Below are 19,353 nucleotides of genomic sequence, written 5' to 3' on the forward strand. Positions count from 1 at the left end.
GAGCAACTATTGATAAGAAAAGCCTGAAGACTAGCAGAAAAATATCTTCTACAAGTAAAAATCGAAAGAAGAAACCACAAGGCAGGTAGGAGGGGCAGAGATGCAGTATAGTCAAGAACCATACCCAGGGGTTGGTGACCCACAAGGGGAGGATAATTACAATTACAGAGGAGTGAGAGCTCTGAGCCCCACATTATTCTCCCCAGCCTGGGAGTCCTGCACCAGGAAGACCAGCCCCCAGAACATTTGCTTTGAAGGTCAGTGATGCATACTTTCAGGGGATGCAGAGAGCTATAGGAAATAGACTCCACTCTTAAAGGGTGCACACAAAATCTCACATGCTCTGGGACCCAGGTCAGAAGCGGTAATTTGAAAGGAACCTGGGTCAGACCCACCTGCTGGTCTAGGAGAGTCTCCTGGATAGGCAGGAGGCAATTGGAGCTCACCCTGGGGCCACAGATGCTGACAGTAGCCATTTTGAGGAGCTCGTTGTACCACAAGCACACTGGTGCTGGCCAGTGACATTTTGGAGTCCTCCCTCGAAGCAGGAACCTGGCCCCGCCCACCAGCCTGTAGGCACCAGAACTGAGATACTTCAGGCCATGTCACTCACCCAACAGGCCACCTGCAATAGGAACCCCTGACTTCCCAGCCACCTGAGAACACAGCCACCACACGAGAGGGCCCGGGACCAGCCCCTCCCACCAGTGCACCGGCATTAGCCCCAGGACACCCAGAACCTTCAGGTAGCCGCCAGGATCTGCGTCCACAGCCAGCAGGGCAACTCCAATTCCAGGAACCCCAGGGAACTACAGCCACAGACCTTGGGACCCTGCTCCACCCACCAGGGGGCTGGTACTAGTCCCTGGACCAGCCTCACCCACCAGCGGACCAGCACCAGCTCAGGAGCCCCAGGGCCTGGTTCTGCCCACCACTAGGCTGGCACTCTCCTCAGGTTCCCGCCTTACTCACCAACCAGTTTGTGGACACCAGCCCAAGGATCCCCTGGGCCCTAGCCCCAACTTACCAGTAAGCAGGACCACAGCAGCTCTGCGGCCCGCCAGAGCTGGGTCCTGGAGTCTCTGACTACAGGGCCCTCAGGGTCCTGAGTCTATGTACTGGCACGTGGGGCTGGGTCCTGGGCCCTCTGGTGGGCAGAGCCATGCCTAAGGGTGCCTGTGGGTTCTGAGGGTCTTAAGGCAGCCCATCTGCCGGTGGATGGGGCTGCGTCTCTGCCCAGTTAGTTGCCTGACAGGTATCGCAGTACTAGCACCGTCAGGCTGTTGGTTAGTGTGAGGCTGTGTTACTGTGCTAATAGGCAGGAAACTCTCCAGATCAGCTAGGTCTGACCCAGTCTCCTTTCAAATTACTGTTTTGGACCTGGGTCTAGAACATGTAAGGTTTTGTGTGCTCCATTTAAGTGAGGAATCTCGATTTCCCCCAGCCCTCTGGGACTCCAGAAAGTAAGCGCTGCTGGCCTTTGCAGCCAAACGTTCTGGGGGCTCATCTTCTTGGTGCAGGAACCCCAGGCTGGGGCACCCGATGTGGGACTCAGACCCCTCACACCTTTGGGAGAACCTCTGTAATTTTAATTATTCTCCCATTTATGGGTCACCCACCTGTGGTTATGGAACTTAACTATATCAAAACTCTGCCACACCCACCCATGTCCCTGTGGTTCCTTCTTTATATCCTCATTTTTCATCCATGGTTTTTCTGTAAATAGTTGTAAATTTGCTGTGACCATGTGAAGAGGTGAGCTTATGGTCTTTCTACCAGTTCAAAATAGGGTTTTAAGTTTTGCCGGGTACACATAGCATCACAGGCAAAATTTTGCCTTTAGTACAGAAAAAAAGTTAACTGTAGACAGTCATTCATTCTCAATTTTATTTTCTCATTAAATAAGTCAAGTTTTGAATGTTAACTATTATCTAGTTTCTCTGAAATATTTTAGGAAATACAAAGATGCATACAGTAGGGTTCCTGCCTCCAGAGACCTAACCAAACAGTTGAGGAGGCTAAAAGATATGAAACAGAGAATAATAAAAGATAAAATAACAAAGTAGTAAATTAAGTTCAGTTAGTAGGATTTCAGTGAATGCCATATAAAATCTTTCCATTGATTTTATTAAGTATATTTTCTCCTATGAGATAAATATGTCTGAACTTTCAATCTATATAATGATGGGGGGTGTCTTTCAATCCTTGTTTGCCTGGATTCTGTAGTTACTATTATATTTCTCCATCAGTGTATAAATATCACTGAATGACCTCAGGCCTGTTGAATTTTATTGCCCTCTTCCAGATCAGATTAAAAGGAAAAAAAATTCAAATAAATATTTTATCACTGTAAGCACTCTATTTAGTGTAATAAATTACATTCTGCATCTTGCTATCAAAACTCTATTTTCTGAAGTTTCTTTAAACTCAACTCTTGTATCCTCAAGCCATTTGAGAAAAGATGCAGGATTTAAACAAATATGAATAAAAATAAGCTCATTTCAAGTAGAGAATCTATAGAGTAATAAATTTTAATATTTTTTTAAATTTACAAGTGAGAGATGAAAGAATTAAATTCTCCAGTTTTCAAAGGAATGTAAGACCATGTAATAAGAATAAGATGGAGCTCTAATATCTGGGCAGGTGTTGAAAAATACAACCCTAGATAGGAAAGCTGTTTGATATGGTACAGGTGATTGTGAAAATGCTTTCACACACACACACTCACACACACACACACTTCTTTTCTGTGAATTACTGAAACTGATTCATTACAAACAACATCAATAGCTATGCATAACTATGCTGAAAAGTTTAAAACCACTGAAAAAGAGAGAGAATTAGCTGTATAATCCCAAAAGCATTCATCTTCTGCTCCACTGCAAATAGCATACTTTGACAAGTCTGTGTGCTCTGTGGGCTAAAACACATGAAAGATTTTGAAAATGTAAATAATTAAAGAAACCCAAAATGTATTCTTATTAAATTATTTAAGGGTAAACATTCCAAGAGATCCAATTTCTCTCATATTACAAGTGTCTTTATAGAAACAGAAGATACATGCAGGCCATATTTGGGGTTTGAGGGAACCTCAAATTCTTTAAAAACCACTTTGAAACTTCAAATCAAACACAATCAGCCAAGCTAGAATACAGGCACGTCTCTAAAAGAGCAACCATCGTCAAATTCTCTCAGATGGTTCCTGGAAATCACGTCAAAGGAAACTAAAACAAAGAAAAATTCAAAAGATGATTAAAATTAAGATCCAGCTGTTGAGCTGATCTTTTCCAAGTGGCAAAAACATTAAAAAAAAAATCAAAACTGAATGGGAACACCCTAATCATTAGGATATTTTAATTCACTCTGAAAAAAAATCTTGACCATCAATAATGTATTAGGAGTCTAAGGGTATGATTTAAGGATACTAGAAACTGGTGAGAGAGAGAGAAAGAGAGAGAGAAAGCTGATGATTTTATAAAAAAATTGATTACATAAGCCAGTGGACATGAATCTCTTTAACATAATTGAAATAGAGCAGAAAAGGATTAGCAGGCCAAACCGAAAACCACTAAAAAGACATCTGTAATTGTCTTTTAAAATCTGTTACAGGCAAGAAAAAGAAAAACCACGTCTACCTCCTGGCCACTAAAGCATAAAAAGCTACATCTGAAATAAGTGAAAAAAGACAGAATCCTGAAAATAGTTCCTATCTTAATTATCCTTAAGTATCCTCTGTTATTACAGGAAAAAGTGAAATCATTAGTGTTTAACCAACATATATAAACACCCACTAACATTAAAAATTATCCCACTAATTGAGCTAACTCCCAATCTAGGTATGGAAAATTGCATTACTTTTTCATTTTACAAAGAGAAATTCAAGGATCAAGGTTCAAAGTCCAATAATTACGCAAATTTCATAAGGAACTGAAACATTTGTGTAAAATAAGGTAGGGTCTAAAGAACAATGAAAGATTTGCATCATTTCAGTTGCTTAAAAATATTAAAATATATTTTTGGCAGGCTGTTTTGTTCCTTATTTAGTTTTAAAGGTTCTATAGATAATTTTGAAACTATCCCATCACTTGAAATATAAGAGTTTACTCTTGGTATTTAAATTGTTTTACTACAAAATGTAAGATAGGACATAGTTTCAACAGTTTAAAATATAAGACTGGAAAAGCTTACCAGTGATCTTGGTAACTAAGATGTTATACTTTATTAACTAAGGGCAATATTGCCAATTATAAAATGTTTATTTGGTACCTGAGTAAGACAAGTCTGGAAAACCATACCTTTTAACTTCCCAAACCTTAGCATTCTAGTAAGGAAGACAGAATTGTACCTAAAGCATGAGTCAACAGCCTTAACTGGCCCTCGCCCCTGGCCTGCCAACATGTTTTTCTAGTCAGATAATTATTCATGATCATTTTTAATTTCCTCTATTCTAATCAAATCTCCAATTTTCTCCATAACCTGTCCCAGGTTCCCCATTTAATTATCAACAAGTGACTGGGTCTCCTGCCTAGCAAAGAATTGCAAGCCCTGAGACACGGACGGCAACTCCCCACAAGGAATCTGTAAACCTGCTTCTTTCTGTGCCCATCCTCTCCTCCTGGCCCACAGGTAAAATAAGGAAAGGAAAGGGGCCTCACCTCTTATCAAGACCAACACCTCGGGCTTCCCTGGTGGCGCAGTGGTTGAGAATCCGCCTGCCGATGCAGGGGACACGGGTTCGTGCCCCGGTCCGGGAAGATCCCACATGCCGCGGAGCAACTAAGCCCGTGAGCCATGGCCGCTAGGCCTGCGCGTCCGGAGCCTGTGCTCCGCAACGGGAAAGACCAACACCTAACCTGTGTGCTAAAGTCCCTTCTCTGCTGCTTTACCAAGAACTCATACTTTTTGTATTCTCCACTTGCCCCATTTTTCTATCAGTATTATAAACAGTCTTAAATGTCTCTCACCTTCACAATCGTCCCTCAAGTCCCCTTTAGCTACTGTCCTATTTCCCTTCACGGCAAAATTTCCCAGGAGTGCGGCTTTATATTCACAACTTCCCTTTCCTTGCTTCTTTCTTACCTTTCTGCAGTCTGAGTTCTATTCCCAAATATTCCCTCATATCAAACGCCCACTAGAGTAATCAGTGTACTCCATACTGCTAAATACAGTAGCTACTTTTCCGTTTTCATTCTGAGTTTTCAGCAGTAAAAGTCAAGACAGTTCACCACTCCTCTTAGAAACAATTTTCCTTTAGCTTTTGCGATACTCTATGCTCTTAGTTTTCCTCCCACCTCCCTGCACGCTGCTTTTAGGACTCTCCGTCAACAACCCATTCTTTTTTGCCCAGGCTTTCAAAGACGGAATTAAGACAAGGTCTTAGCGCCCTTCTTCTGTAAATCCATGGAGGGGTTTACTTTGTCTTTTATAATAACACATTTCTGATAATAAATGGGATAATGGAATTAATTTTTTACAGATGAAAAAACTGAGTCTCGGGAGGCCTTCAAGATGGCGGAGGAGTGAGACGTGGAGATCGCCTTTCTCCCCACAAATACATCAGAAATACATCTACATGTGGAGCAACTCCTACAGAACACCTACTGAATGCTGGCAGAAGACCTCAGACCCCCCAAAAGGCAAGAAACTCCCCACGTACCTGGGTAGGGCAAAAGAAAAAAGAAAAAACAGAGACAAAAGAATAGGGACGGGCCCTGCACCAGTGGGAGGGAGCCGTGAAGGAGGAAAGGTTTCCACACACTAGAAGCCCCTTCACAGGCGGAGACTGTGTGTGTGTGAGGAGGGGGGAAGCTTCAGAGCCACGTAGGAAAGCGCAGCAACAGGGGTGCGGAGGGCAAAGCGGAGAGATTCCCACACAGAGGATCCATGCCGACCAGCACTCACCAGCCCAGAGGTTTGTCTGCTCAACTGCCGGGGCGGGTGGGGGGTGGGAGTTGAGGTTCGGGCTTACGTAGGATCGCAGGGAGAGGAATGGCGGCGTAAACACAGCCTGAAGGGGTTAATGCGCCACGGCTAGCAGGGAGGGAGTCCGGGAAAAGGTCTGGAGCTGCCAAAGAGGCAAGAGACCACGACTTCAGGGTGCGCGCGAGGAGAGGGGATTCAGAGCGCCGCCTAAACGAGCTCCAGAGATGGGCGCGAGCCGCGGCTATGAGGGGCGGACCCCAGAGACGGGCCTGAGACGCTAAGGCCGCTGCTGCCGCCACCAAGAAGCCTGTGTGCGAGCCCAAGTCACTCTCCACACCTCCTCTCCCGGGAGCCTGTGCAGCCCGCCACTGCCAGGGTCCCGGGATCCAGGGACAACTTACCCGGGAGAACACACGGCGCGCCTCAGGCTGTTGCAACGTCATGCCGGCCTCTGCCGCAGCAGGCTCGCCCTGCGTACGTACCCCTCCCTCCCGCCCGCGCGTCAGGTGCTCCTTTAACCCCATCCTGTCAGGGCGGGAACAGACGCCCTCAATCGACCTACACGCAGATTCGGGGCCAAATCCAAAGCTGAACACCGGGAGCTGTGTGAACAAAGAAGAGAAAGGGAAATCTCTCCCAGCAGCCTCAGGAGCAGCCGATTAAATCTCCACAATCAGCTTGAGGTACCCTGCATCTGTGGAATACCCGAACAGACAATGAATCATCCCAAAATTGAGGCAGTGGACTTTGAGAGCAATGAATTTTTTTCCCATTATCTCTTTTTGTGAGTATGTCTGTGCTTCTCTGTGTTATTTTTTCTGGATAGCTTTGCTTTTACCATTTGTCCTAGGGGTTCTATCTGTACAAATTTGTTTTTTTAAGTATACTTTTTAACACTTCTTGTCATTGGTGGATTTGTATTTTGGTTGGGATGCTCTTTCTTTTTTTCTTTTTATTACTTTTTAATTTTTAATTTTTTAATATTTATTTATTTTAATGACTTTATTATATTTTATTTTTCTATCTTTCTTTTTCTTTCTCCCTTTCCTTCTGAGCCGTGTGTCTGACAGGGTCTTGGTGCTCCAGACGGGTGTCAAGCCTGTGCCTCTGAGGTGGGAGAGCCGAGGACATTGGTCCACCAGAGACCTCCTGGCTCCACGTAATATTAAATGGCAAAAGCTCTCCCAGAGATCTCCATCTCAATGCTAAGACCCAGCTCCACTCAACTAGCAGCAAACTGCAGTGTTGGACACCCTACCAAACAACTAACAAGACAGGAACACAACCCCACCCATTAGCAGAGAGGATGCCTAAAATCATAATAGGGTCACAGACACTGCAAAACACACCACCAGAGGCAAACACAGACACAGCCTCATTCTACATAACACAGGCACCAGTCCCCTCCACCAGAAAGCCTACACAACCCACTGAACCAACCTTACCCACTGGGGGAAGACATCAAAAACAATGGGAACTACGAAACTACAGCTTGCAAAAAGGAGACCCCAAACACAGTAAGTTAAGCAAAATGAGAAGACAGAGAAACACACAGCAGATGAAGGAGCAAGGTAAAAACCCACCAGACCAAACAAATGAAGAGGAAATAGGAAGTCAACCTGAAAAATAATTCAGAATAATGATAGTAAAGATGATCCAAAATCTTGGAAATAGAACAGAGAAAATACAAAAAATGTTTAACAGGGACCTAGAAGAACTAAAGAGCAAACAAACAATGATGAACCACACAATAAATGAAATTTAAAATTCTCTAGAAGGAATCAATAGCAGAATAGCTGAAGCAGAAGAACAGATAAGTGACCTGGAAGATAAAATAGTGGGAAAACTACTGCAGAGCAAAATAAAGGAAAAAGAATGAAGAGAATTGAGAACAGTCTCAGAGACCTCTGGAACAACATTAAATGCACCAACATTTGAATTATAGGGGTCGCAGAAGAAGAAAAGAAAAAGAAAGGGACTGAGAAAACATTTGAAGAGATTATAGTTGAAAATTTCCCTAACATGGGAAAGGAAATAGTTAATGAAGTCCAGGAAGCACAGAGAATCCCATACAGGATAAATCCAAGCAGAAACACGTCAAGACACATGTTAATCAAACTATCAAAAATTAAATACAAAGAAAAAATATTAAAAGCAGCAAGGGAAAAACAACAAATAACATACAAGGGTATCCCCATAAGGTTAACAGTTGATCTTTCAACAGAAACTCTGCAAGCAAGAAGAGAGTGGCAGGAATATTTAAAGTGATGAAAGGGAAAAACCTACAACCAAGATTACTCTATCCAACAAGGATCTCATTCAGATTTGATGGAGAAATTAAAACCTTTGCAGACAAGCAAAAACTAAGAGAATTCAGTATCACCAAACCAGCTTTACTGGTTTGCTAAAAGTTCTGCTAAAGGAACTTTTCTAGGCAAGAAACACAAGACAAGGAAAAGACCTACAACAACAAACCCCAAACAATTAAGTAATAGGAACATACATATCAATAATTACCTTAAATCTAAATGGATTAAATGCTCCAACCAAAAGACATAGACTGGCTGAATAGATACAAAAACAAGACCCGTATATATGCTGTCTACAAGAGACCCACATCAGACTTAGGGACAAATACACACTGAAAGTGAGGGGATGGAAAAAGTTATTCCATGCAAATGGAAATCAAAAGAAAGCTAGAGTAGCAATTCTCATATCAGAAAAAATAGACTTTAAAATAAAGACAATTACTGGAGACAAAGAGATACTACATAATGATCAAGGGATCAATCCAACAATAAGATATTAACAATTGTAAATATTTATGCACCCAAAATAGGAGCACCTCAATACATAAGGCAAATAATAACAGCCATTAAAGGGGAAATCGACAGTAACACAATCACAGTAGGGGACTTTAACACCACACTTTCACCAATGGACAGATCATCCAAAATGAAAATAAATAAGGAAACAGAAGCTTTAAATGACACATTAAACAAGATGGACTTAATTGATATTTATAGGAGAGTCCATCCAAAAACAAGACAATAAATTTTCTTCTCAAGTGCTCATGGAACTTTCTCCAGGACAGATCATATCTTGTGTCACAAATCAAGCCTTGGTAAACTTAAGAAAATTGAAATGATATCAAGTATCTTTTGCAATGACCACACTATGAGAGTAGATATCAATTACAGAAAAAAATCTGTAAAAAATACAAATACATGGAGGCTACACAATACACTACTTAATAACCAAGAGATCACTGAAGAAATCAAAAAATACCTAGAAACAAACAACAATGAAAACACTATGACCCAAAACCTATGGGATGCAGCAAATGCAGTTTTAAGAGGGAAGGTTATAGCAATACAATCCTACCTCAAGAAACAAGAAACATCTCAAATAAACAACCTAACCTTACACCTAAAGCAATAAGGGAAAGAAGTACAAAATACCCCAAAGCTAGCAGAAGGAAAAAAATCATAAAGATCAGATCAGAACTAAATAAAAAAGAAATGAAGGAAACAATAGCAAAGATCAATAAAACTAAAAGCCGTTTCTTTGAGAAGATAACCAAAATTTATAAACCATTAGCCAGACTCATCAAGAAAAAAAGGGAGAAGACTCAAATCAATAGAATTAGAAATGAAAAAGGAGAAGTAACAACTGACACTGCAGAAATACAAAGCATCATGGGAGATTACTATAAGCAACTATATGCCAATAAAATGGACAAACTGGAATAAATGGGCACATTCTTAGAAAAGCACAACCTTCTGAGACTGAACCAGGAAGAAATAGAAAATATAAAGAGACCAATCACAAGCACTGAAATTGAGACAGTGATTAAAAATCTTCCAACAAACAAAAGCCCAGGACCAGATGGCTTCACAGGCAAATTCTATCAAAAATTTAGAGAAGAGCTAACACCTATCCTTCTCAAACTCTTTCCAAAATATAGCAGAGGGAGGAACATTCCCAAACTCATTCTACAAGGCCACCATCACCCTGATACCAAAACCAGAAAAAGATGTCACAAAGAAAGAAAATTGAACAGTCTCCTTCAACTCAAATACTTGGACTATTTGAAGTTTAGCTTTGTGTTTAGCCTAGTTTAAATGCATCTTTTGGATGGCTTAGAGTTTTAGGAAAATGATCAGTCTTTGAGAGTTTGGGCACCTCACCCTTCTCTGTTCAGAAGACATCTGACTGGGTGAGGGAATGTGTACCATCCCCACAGAGGTCTGGGGTGGGCACTGGTGCAACAGAAAGAGACCTGGGACTCCTGCCTGGTCTCTGCTGGGGTGAGACTCCTCTGGTCTCCTCTTGCATGGGTGACTGATCTAGCTTTTGGGAGTTCTCCTTTGAAAGTGCAGCTCTCCCTAGTCTTTTTAGAGAAAGAAATTCACTCTCCCTGGTCTTCTTAGAGACCTTATATAAGTGTCCAGATGTTTCTACAAGCCCGTACTCCTCCCTGAGAATGGATTTTGAGGGTGAGAGTCTTCAAACTGGGCGAGGAACATGGCAAAAGAACACTGCCATCTGATCATGCTAACCCTATTCCCTCCTCCCCCTCAATCCACTAAAGAAGTGAACTTTTCTTTTATTTCCCTATCCTTTTTTGCCAAAATTTCCCTCACACATCCCTTCTCAGATTACAGATTCATGATTCAATCTCAGGACCAAACACAGGGAAAAATACCCAATAATGTAATGTAATGGAGGCATAAAAAATCTAGTGTACCCATTACAGATATATAAGCATTTAAGTATGTCTCCCAAACGGGTATGATTCCAGGACTGAGATAGGCTCTGTTCTGACAGTACTATTCTCAAAAGACAACTCTTCCATCTTGCTGGTATTTGAAAGAAAAGGAAAGGCATTATTTGCAGTTTTCTTATGAGTATTTGATATTTTAGCCACCAGGCGCCCCCTCTCAGTAGTCAGAAGCATTTAAGTTCTGTCAAAGTTCACTGAAATCTAACTGAGCAAACAAACAAAAAGAGAGGCAGATCACTCCACCCCACCATCACACCATTCTGGCACATAGAACATGATCACGTGTGATGAACACGTGCATGGGAGACATCTTGACTTCATCATCCAGGATATAAAGTGATTAAACAGTAGCAAATTTCTTTGCTCCCAAGTTGACTCTCCTGCAGCCTGAAGATTCCATATGTTCATTTATACAAACAAGTCCCATTTGGTATTTACTATCATACATTTTAAGCATGAACTATATATGATATTCACTAATTCCATAATTCATAATTAGAAACTGAAAGTTATTTGACCATATGCAGATATCCTTACAAACCGAAATTGAGTTAGAGGAAGGCCCATATGCCCAAAGCAGCATCATGCTGTTATCTTTTCACAACCTTACAATTCCGTCTCTTCTAACATTCTCTTCCCTGCGCATAAACAAAATTGAGGCCAAAGAGTAACTATAATTTCACAGGTAATTTGGTAAGACTTTTCAGAGTCAAAAAAGAAAGCAAAATATTAGTTAAACTAATTATCATAAAGTCAAATCATACAAATAGAACAAAGATCAGATAAGCTATTGCAAACTTTGTTTGAAGCAAAGAAAGGCATTGCATAGTTGAAACACAGTGAGAAAGAGGAAAAAGTTATGAGCTTATATCCTAACATAACCTTTGACTTACTGGACATAATATTGAGTCTGTATCCAATTAAATATCTGCAGTGCACACGTTGAAAGAGAGCCTTAAACTTTAAATAGTAAAACATGTTTCTAAGAAGTTCTGGTCTGTTGGAAGGAGGAAAGCCATGCTATGCTCACCCTTAACCATAAAAGGCAGTTGCACTTCATGGTATGAATAGTTCTGAAAGGTGATATTTACTGCAGGATCAATTATCAACATCTCTAGGCTATTATTTTCTTTGCTGGATTTTTTCACTTTGGGAGCAGACTTTTAAAGTATTTCAAGGAAGTACTTATTCTCATATATCCTGGTTAAAATTAAGGCAGTTACAGAATGCAAATTAATTGTCTTAGTTAGCTTAGGCTGCCATAACAAAATACCATAGACTGAGTGGTTTAAACAACTGAAATTTGTTTTCTCACAGCTCTAGATGCTGGAAAGTCCAAGATCAAGGTCAAGCAGGATTCAGTTTCTGGTAAGATCTGTCATCCTAGCTTTCAGACGGCTGCCTTCCCATTGTGTTCTCACATGCAGGGGACACACACACACACACACACACACACACACACACACACACAGAGATCTTCCTCTTCTTATAAGGCCACAGTCTTATCAGACTAGGGTCCCATCCTTATCAACTCATTTAACTTTAATTATCTCCAAAAGACTCTATCTCTTGGGACTTTCCTGGCGGTCTGGTGGTTAAGACATCACCTTCCAATGCAAGGGGAAGCAGGTTCAATCACTGGTTGGGTAGCTGAGATCCCACATGCCTCGCAGCCAAAAAACCAAAACATAAAAACAGAAGCAATATTGTAACAAATTCAATAAAGACTTTAAAAATGGTCCACATGAAAAAAAATCTTTTAAAAAAGACTCTATCTCTATAAGTAACATTAGTGATTAGGACTTCAATGTATATATTTCAGAAGGATACAACTTAGTCAATAGCATAAATCAATCATTTCTTAGAAATGATCTTTAGAATTATACAATACTATTTTCTACTAATATCTCTTTATCCAATTAAAAAATAAATTAATTAATGTCTTGATTGAAAATGATGAAGGCTGGAAATGAGCAGTTTTACTGTTGACCCCAAGGTCCAATATTTGGACCGTGACCATTAGTTAACAGGTTGTTGCTAATATAATTTTGAGGTCTCCACATCTGAAAGTTGAATGTCAAAATATGTGTTTTCTTTTCCTCTGCTGTGTTTTTAATCCAAGGTTTAAATCTCTATGTCTTAACAGAAAACCTACCAAGTTTATCTTAACATTTTTTTCTTAACAACAAGTCAGTTTTCCTCACCATGAAGTCCATTAGGTTTATGGGGGTGCCAGCAATCATCAAAGTCACAGAGCCAAGGAATGAACTGGCAAAAAGCCTGTTATGAAATTTGTGGGTAAAATCCACTAACAAAAGAAGACCAATAAAAACAAACTCTTTTTCCTTTTTATCCTTATTCTTACTTTGACTGTTACATTATCTTTTTGATCTTTACCTCTAGGATTGAACAATATCTGATTTGGCTTTCAGACTGATAAGCTGATTTCTAAAATGTCTGAAACAAAGAGCAGGTATTTTCCTGTTGTGCTTTGGTATCTATTTGCTGAGAGCAATAGATGTCAGAAAATAATGTTCCTGGTCTTTCTGCCCTCTGCATGCCAAACCCTGAACAGATTCATATAACAAACTGAAGTTCCCCATGAAGTTATTTCTATGGCATATTTGAAGGTGCAGGTGAAACAGTTAAAAGCATACTGTAAGATATATTTTATTTGTTAAGAACACGTTTTTGATTGAGGATCTGACTACATAAGAGTTAAATTTTAAGCAATATTTATAAAAACATCATTTTTTATTTTTAAATAGTTATCAATTGTCCATTAAAATGGAGACAAGTATGAAATGCTTTAATCAAATCCCACGATTATCATCCAAATGACACTCTATTTGTTTTAAACTAATTTTTAAAAATCAGTACCTGAAAAAAATCAGAATATCAGATTTAGGTTTTTTTATTTTCTTATAACCACACATCTTCTGAGCGTGCATGAACGAGCATTGTCACTGTCAAGCAGAAAGAGAGAGAAGAGAAAAAGAGCTTAGATGTTCAGCCCCGTCTAATTGATGTGGTTGTCTCAGCCATCTGATAGAAGATGGCAAATAGGAATAGTTAAAAAAAAAAGCCAAAAACAAAAAAAGGAAGTACATGGAAGAAATTAGAAAGTCAAAACTATCTTCATGGAAAACAATCCAGTGTCAATCTATTGTTTCACCAATTTGTTATACATTATGGTCATCTCATGGCCCTGTCTTTTCCTTGCAGGTCCTGTCAAACCCCTTAAGTACATCATGGATTTATGGCAATTTGAAAAATGAAATTATGGTTGTATCTGGCTCACCAATAAACAAAGGAAAGGGCAATGTAAAAACTAGATAGCACTATGTGATCTCTTAAATTATAAATCCACATTTAATGAATTAGAACTGTAAAAAACACGTTGTGGATTGTGCAAAAAATATAGTAGTTCAAAGTATAATTATAAGTTTAATTCAATAAATCAATTGAAAGCAAATTAGGGAGGAATTAGATAATATGACAATTATATTTAGTATAAATTTTGAAAATTCAAGGGGGATTTCTATTTCTCTGTAATAGAATAACAAACAATAAGAAAACTACACAGATCAGGGGTTGGAAAACTTCTTTTGTGAAAGTTCAGATAGTACACATTTTAGGCTTTGAAAGCCACATATAGTCTCAGTCTCCTCCTCTTTTTCAACTTCTTTTATCTCATCCTTCTTGTTTTTCTTGCATCTTGTTTTTCTTTTTTTGCAACCTTTTAAAAATTTAAAAACAATTCTTAGCTCACTGGTCATACAAAAATAGGCTTCAGGTTGGATGTGGCTCATGGTTGTGTTTGCCAACCTCAGATATGGATAAACCAAACAAGGCTAGTATCTTTATAGTTTTCTAATATACCATAATCTCACTACTCATTTTCTGTTTTCGTGCCTTTGAATTTGCTGTTTTTCTCACCCAGACTGCCCATCCTTCTTTCTTGCCTAATTCAAGTCACATATCATTTAATATAAAATTTACATTCTACTTCCTCCAAGAAACTTATCTGATCAACATGGTATAACTAATATTTTTGTTATGAATATAACCATAGAAATATATGAAATGTCACATAATTCATTATTTGCATTAACAATTCCAGGTACCAATAGCCAGTTTCTTAACTCTATAATTTTATCGACCATATTTCAATATTGTAATTATTTTAAAGTTATGCTTAGTACTCTTTAAGTCTCAAATTTAGTGAACTATGTTTTATTGCTTTTCTGCTAAGATTAATTCTACTAAGTTAATGCATCTGTTCTGCTAACAGCCTGCTTTAAAACAACTATAGGGACTCAGGGAGGTTCTGCATCTGCTTAGGATTCAGAAAACCACAAGAGAATGTTGCTATCATCCTAACAACAAGAAAAAAAATCAAAACCTACATTTTCTTTACTCCGTAGGAGAGCTGAATTTGCAGGGCAAGCAAATGCTCTGAATTCCAAAGAGTGACAAGCTCTCTGAGGAGAAACAGTACACACAAATTTTCACCTTTGGCAAGGCATGAGAGGATGAGATGATCACCATAGAAGTGGGTAAGAATAAATCACACTAAACTTTAACAAATTCTTTAAGGCTCAGAATGGACTAGCATATAAGTTTGGAAAAACTGAAATCCCTCAAAACAAGTATATTTTACACTCACTCACGAACACTTTTCCATGAGCCAATTCCATGAAAATTGAAGGTCATGGTAGAAAACTGGAGAAAGCTTCCCTCAGTAACATCAGTATGCAGGTGTTCAGCTACACCTGGGGAACACATACAAAACTTTGTATTTTCTCAGATCCTTCTCTTATAAAAAGTAAAAGCATTCAGTTGCTGGAATAGAGACAGGAAGTGCTATGTCCCTAGGATCCAGGCAAAAATCCTGTTTCTAGGGGAGGGGTAGAGGCATAACCCATCTGCTTCTGGGAGTGATTAGGAAATCTTCCTATCTTCAGGACATAAACACTTCCACTGTTTCTGGGACATGAGTAGAAAGGGAAGAAGGAAAATCTTTCTGCTCATGAAAGAGGGCAGGTAAAACTCTTGGACCTGAGATCTTACACTGATACAAAGCAGAGATCTTCTACCAGTGAGGGAGAAGGAGGAAACACTCTTCCACCCAAGACATGTGAAATATACAAGGCAGGGTTTGGCTGGCATGAGTTAGAAAGTCTGGACTATGAAAACTCTGCTCCCAAGGCCCAGGAGCAGATATCCTACCTAAAAATGAGGCTAGACCAGGATAATATAGCACCCTCTTCCCCTAACATGAGTAGCAATCAACAGCAATCTGGGGTGAGGTAAGAACATTGAGAGATATCCGCTCTGTAGCATAGGCATGGAGGACTGCTGAAAGGTGAATGTGGAACAAGAATACTGAGAAAAACCCTCCAGCACTCCAGACATCACTCCTAGCACAAGATAACAACAGCCCACCACAATAGGAATTTAAAGCCTGTAATGAATAAAGGTTTAAGTAGCAACAGCCAAATCCAAACCCAGCTCAAGTGCTGACAAGATTTACTCAACCCTCCATATTAACAACATGACAGAAGAGATGGGCTGATTTCTGAGAGGAAATACTTTTTACCTCAGTCTCAACTGTTCTTCTATACATAATATCCAGCATTTAGACAAAAATTATGAGGCATGAAACAAAGCAAAGGAAAAATTATTGTCAAGAGATAAATCAGTCAATAAAATCATACTCAGAGTTCTATATGTTGGCACTATCAGACAGCAACTTTACAATAACTGCAATTAACATGTTAACAGATCTTCTAGAAAAGATGAACTATATATAATATAAGATTGGAATTTTCAACAGTGTTATTGAAACTGTAAAACAAGAGTCAAATAGAAGTGTCATAAATTTTAAAAGCACAGTATCAGAGATGAAGAATTCCTTTGACATGCTTATCAGCATACTGGCTATAGCTATGGAAAAAAATCATTGAACTTGAAGATAGGTCAATAGAAATTATCCAAGCTAAAAATAGAAAGAAAAGAGAAAGCAGATAGAATACCCGAGGGGGAAGACAATATTAAATGCACTAGTATACATGAAATTTGAGTCCCCAAAGAAGAAATTAAAAACTGTATAGAAGAAATATTTGAAGACAACCAACATTACAAAGAGGAATAAAGATAAAAATTTACAGCAGACTTCTCATCAAAGACTATACAAACCAAAAGATAATGAAATTACATTTTAAAAATACAGATAGAAAAAAGGCTCCTTAGAATTGTATACCCAGCAAAAAAAAAGAAACACAATCTTTTAAAGGTTAAGATAAAATTAAAAATATTTCTCAGACAAGAAAATAGGGGGAATTCATTGACAGCAGACCTGCACTACTTTTCTCTTAAAGGAAAGTGTTCATTCATCAGGAACATGAAACCAGATGGAAATTTGAATTTATACAAAGGAAGGCAAAGTGCCAGAAATAGTAAAAATGAAGGTAAACATAAAGATTTTTTTTCCTTATGCTTACTCACTTTAAAAAGATAGAAGACTGTCCAAACTGAAAATATCAATAATGTATTGTGGGATTTATACCATATGTAGAAGTGAAATGTATGACAATGATAACATAAAAGATGAGATGGAGGAAATGGCATAAACTATATTTGAAGGTAAATTATAATAAGTTAAGTTGCAATAGCAAACTCTAGATCAACCACTTAAAAAAAGAGGTAGGGCTAATAAGCCAATAAAGGAGATAAAATCATAAAAAATAATCAGTTAGTCCAAAAAAGAGGCATGAAAGAAAAACAAGAGGGACAAACTGATGGGACAATAGAAAACAAGTAGCAAGATGGTAGATATACACCAGTCCTATCATTAAAGTAATAATTACATTAAATGCAAATGGTTTAAACACTTCAATTAAAAGGCAGATATTGTCAAGTTGGGTGAAAAAGAAATAGCCAAATGTATGTTCTCTACAAGAAACACTTATTTGGGTTCATTTAGCAGAGTGCATCTCACAATTTGATGTATATCTGAAGAGCTGAGGAACTTGTTATACTAAATAGTGACTGTGACTGGCTTATTTTGCTCATTAATGTCCTCCAGTTTCATCCATGTTTTCACAAATGGCAGTTTCCTTCTTTTGGGGGGCTGAATAGTATTCCATTTTCTTTGCCATTCATCTATTAGTGGACACGTGGGCTATTTTCGTGTCTTGACTATTGTGAATAATGTTGCGGTGAACATGGGAATGCAGAAAGCTCCTTGATATTCTTTTGGATATGTACCCATTGAGTCCACTTACTTAGGAATCTAAAATAGTCAAACTCATAGAAACATAGAATACAATATTGTTTACCAGAGGTAATGTGTTGAGGGAAATTGGGAGTTGTTTCTCCATAGGTATAAAGTTTTAGTTACACTAAATGAATAATTTCTAGAGATCTGCTATACAACATCATACCTATAGTTACAATAAATTGTGCACTTGAGAATTTGTTAAGAGGGTAACTCACATTGTGTTTTTACCCAAAAACTAACAAACAAGGAAAAAGCAAAGACCCAGGAAACTCTGGGATGTGCTAGGGATGTCTATTGCCTTGAGTGTGGTGATGGTATCATAGGTGTTTGCAAATTTCCAAATTCATCAAACTGTACACATTAAACATGTACATTTCTGGGCTTCCCTGGTGGCGCAGTGGTTGAGAGTCCGCCTGCCGATGCAGGGGACACGGGTTCGTGCCCCGGTCCGGGAAGATCCCACATGCCGCGGAGCGGCTAGGCCCGTGAGCCATGGCCGCTGAGCCTGCGTGTCCGGAGCCTGTGCTCTGCAACGGGAGAGGCCACAGCAGTGAGAGGCCTGCATACCACAAAAAAAAAAAAAAAAAAAAAAATGTACATTTCTTTTTATAAATTAATTATACCTCAATAAAGCTGTTAAAAATTTTAAAAAAGAAACCCCTTTGACTAAAACACAAATAAATTAGAAATAAAAATAAGGAAAATATATACTATTCAACACTGATTAAAACTAACTTGAAATGATTAAAATCATATCAAAATAAACTTCAGAATGAGAAATATTACCAGGGAAAAGAAAGATATTACATAATGATATAGAAGTCAATTCATCAAGAATATATGTTAATCTTAAATTATATACACTCAATGACAGAGCTCTAAAATATAAAAATCAAAAGTTGATAAAATTAAAAAGAGAAAGATACATTTATCATTGGAGATTTCAACAAATTCTCCTTGAATCATTGTTAGTACCAGAAGAGAGAATATCAGTAAAGATAAAAAAATTGGAACAGCACTATAAACCAACTTGACCTAATTGACATTTATACAACATTCCACCTCAAAACAGAATATATATAGTCTTTTCAAATGCCCACAGAGTAGCTACAAAGATATGTTGGGACATAAAGCAAACATTAACAATTTTTAAAAATTTAAGTCGTACAAAGTATGTTTTATGACCACAATGGAACTAAGCTAGAAATCAGTATTAGAAAGATGTCTGGAAACCCCAAATGTTCATAATTTAAGCAACACTTTTAAGAAACTATGGGCCAATGAAGAAAGCATAAAGGAAGTTAAAAAATATTTTGCACTGAGTAAAAAAAGAAAACACAACATATCAAATTTATGAAAT

General features: G+C 38.6%; 1 long non-coding RNA gene across 5 annotated transcripts in view; it reads left to right on the plus strand.

Annotated features, from left to right (window-relative positions):
- The window catches only part of LOC131767717 (uncharacterized), a 134,379-nt gene that overhangs the window by 23,308 nt on the left and 91,718 nt on the right, over nt 1-19,353 (plus strand). For 3 of the 5 annotated variants that reach the window (XR_009338824.2, XR_010836016.1, XR_010836017.1), the window contains exons 2-3: nt 12,026-12,076; nt 15,136-15,267. This is a non-coding gene — a long non-coding RNA (uncharacterized lncRNA). The remainder of the gene's footprint in view (nt 1-12,025; nt 12,077-15,135; nt 15,268-19,353) is intronic. The other 2 variants (XR_010836018.1, XR_010836019.1) reach the window with 2 other exon arrangements.

This window comes from Kogia breviceps, chromosome 13 (assembly GCF_026419965.1).
Source record: "Kogia breviceps isolate mKogBre1 chromosome 13, mKogBre1 haplotype 1, whole genome shotgun sequence".
In the NCBI taxonomy this organism is placed as follows: domain Eukaryota; kingdom Metazoa; phylum Chordata; class Mammalia; order Artiodactyla; family Physeteridae; genus Kogia; species Kogia breviceps.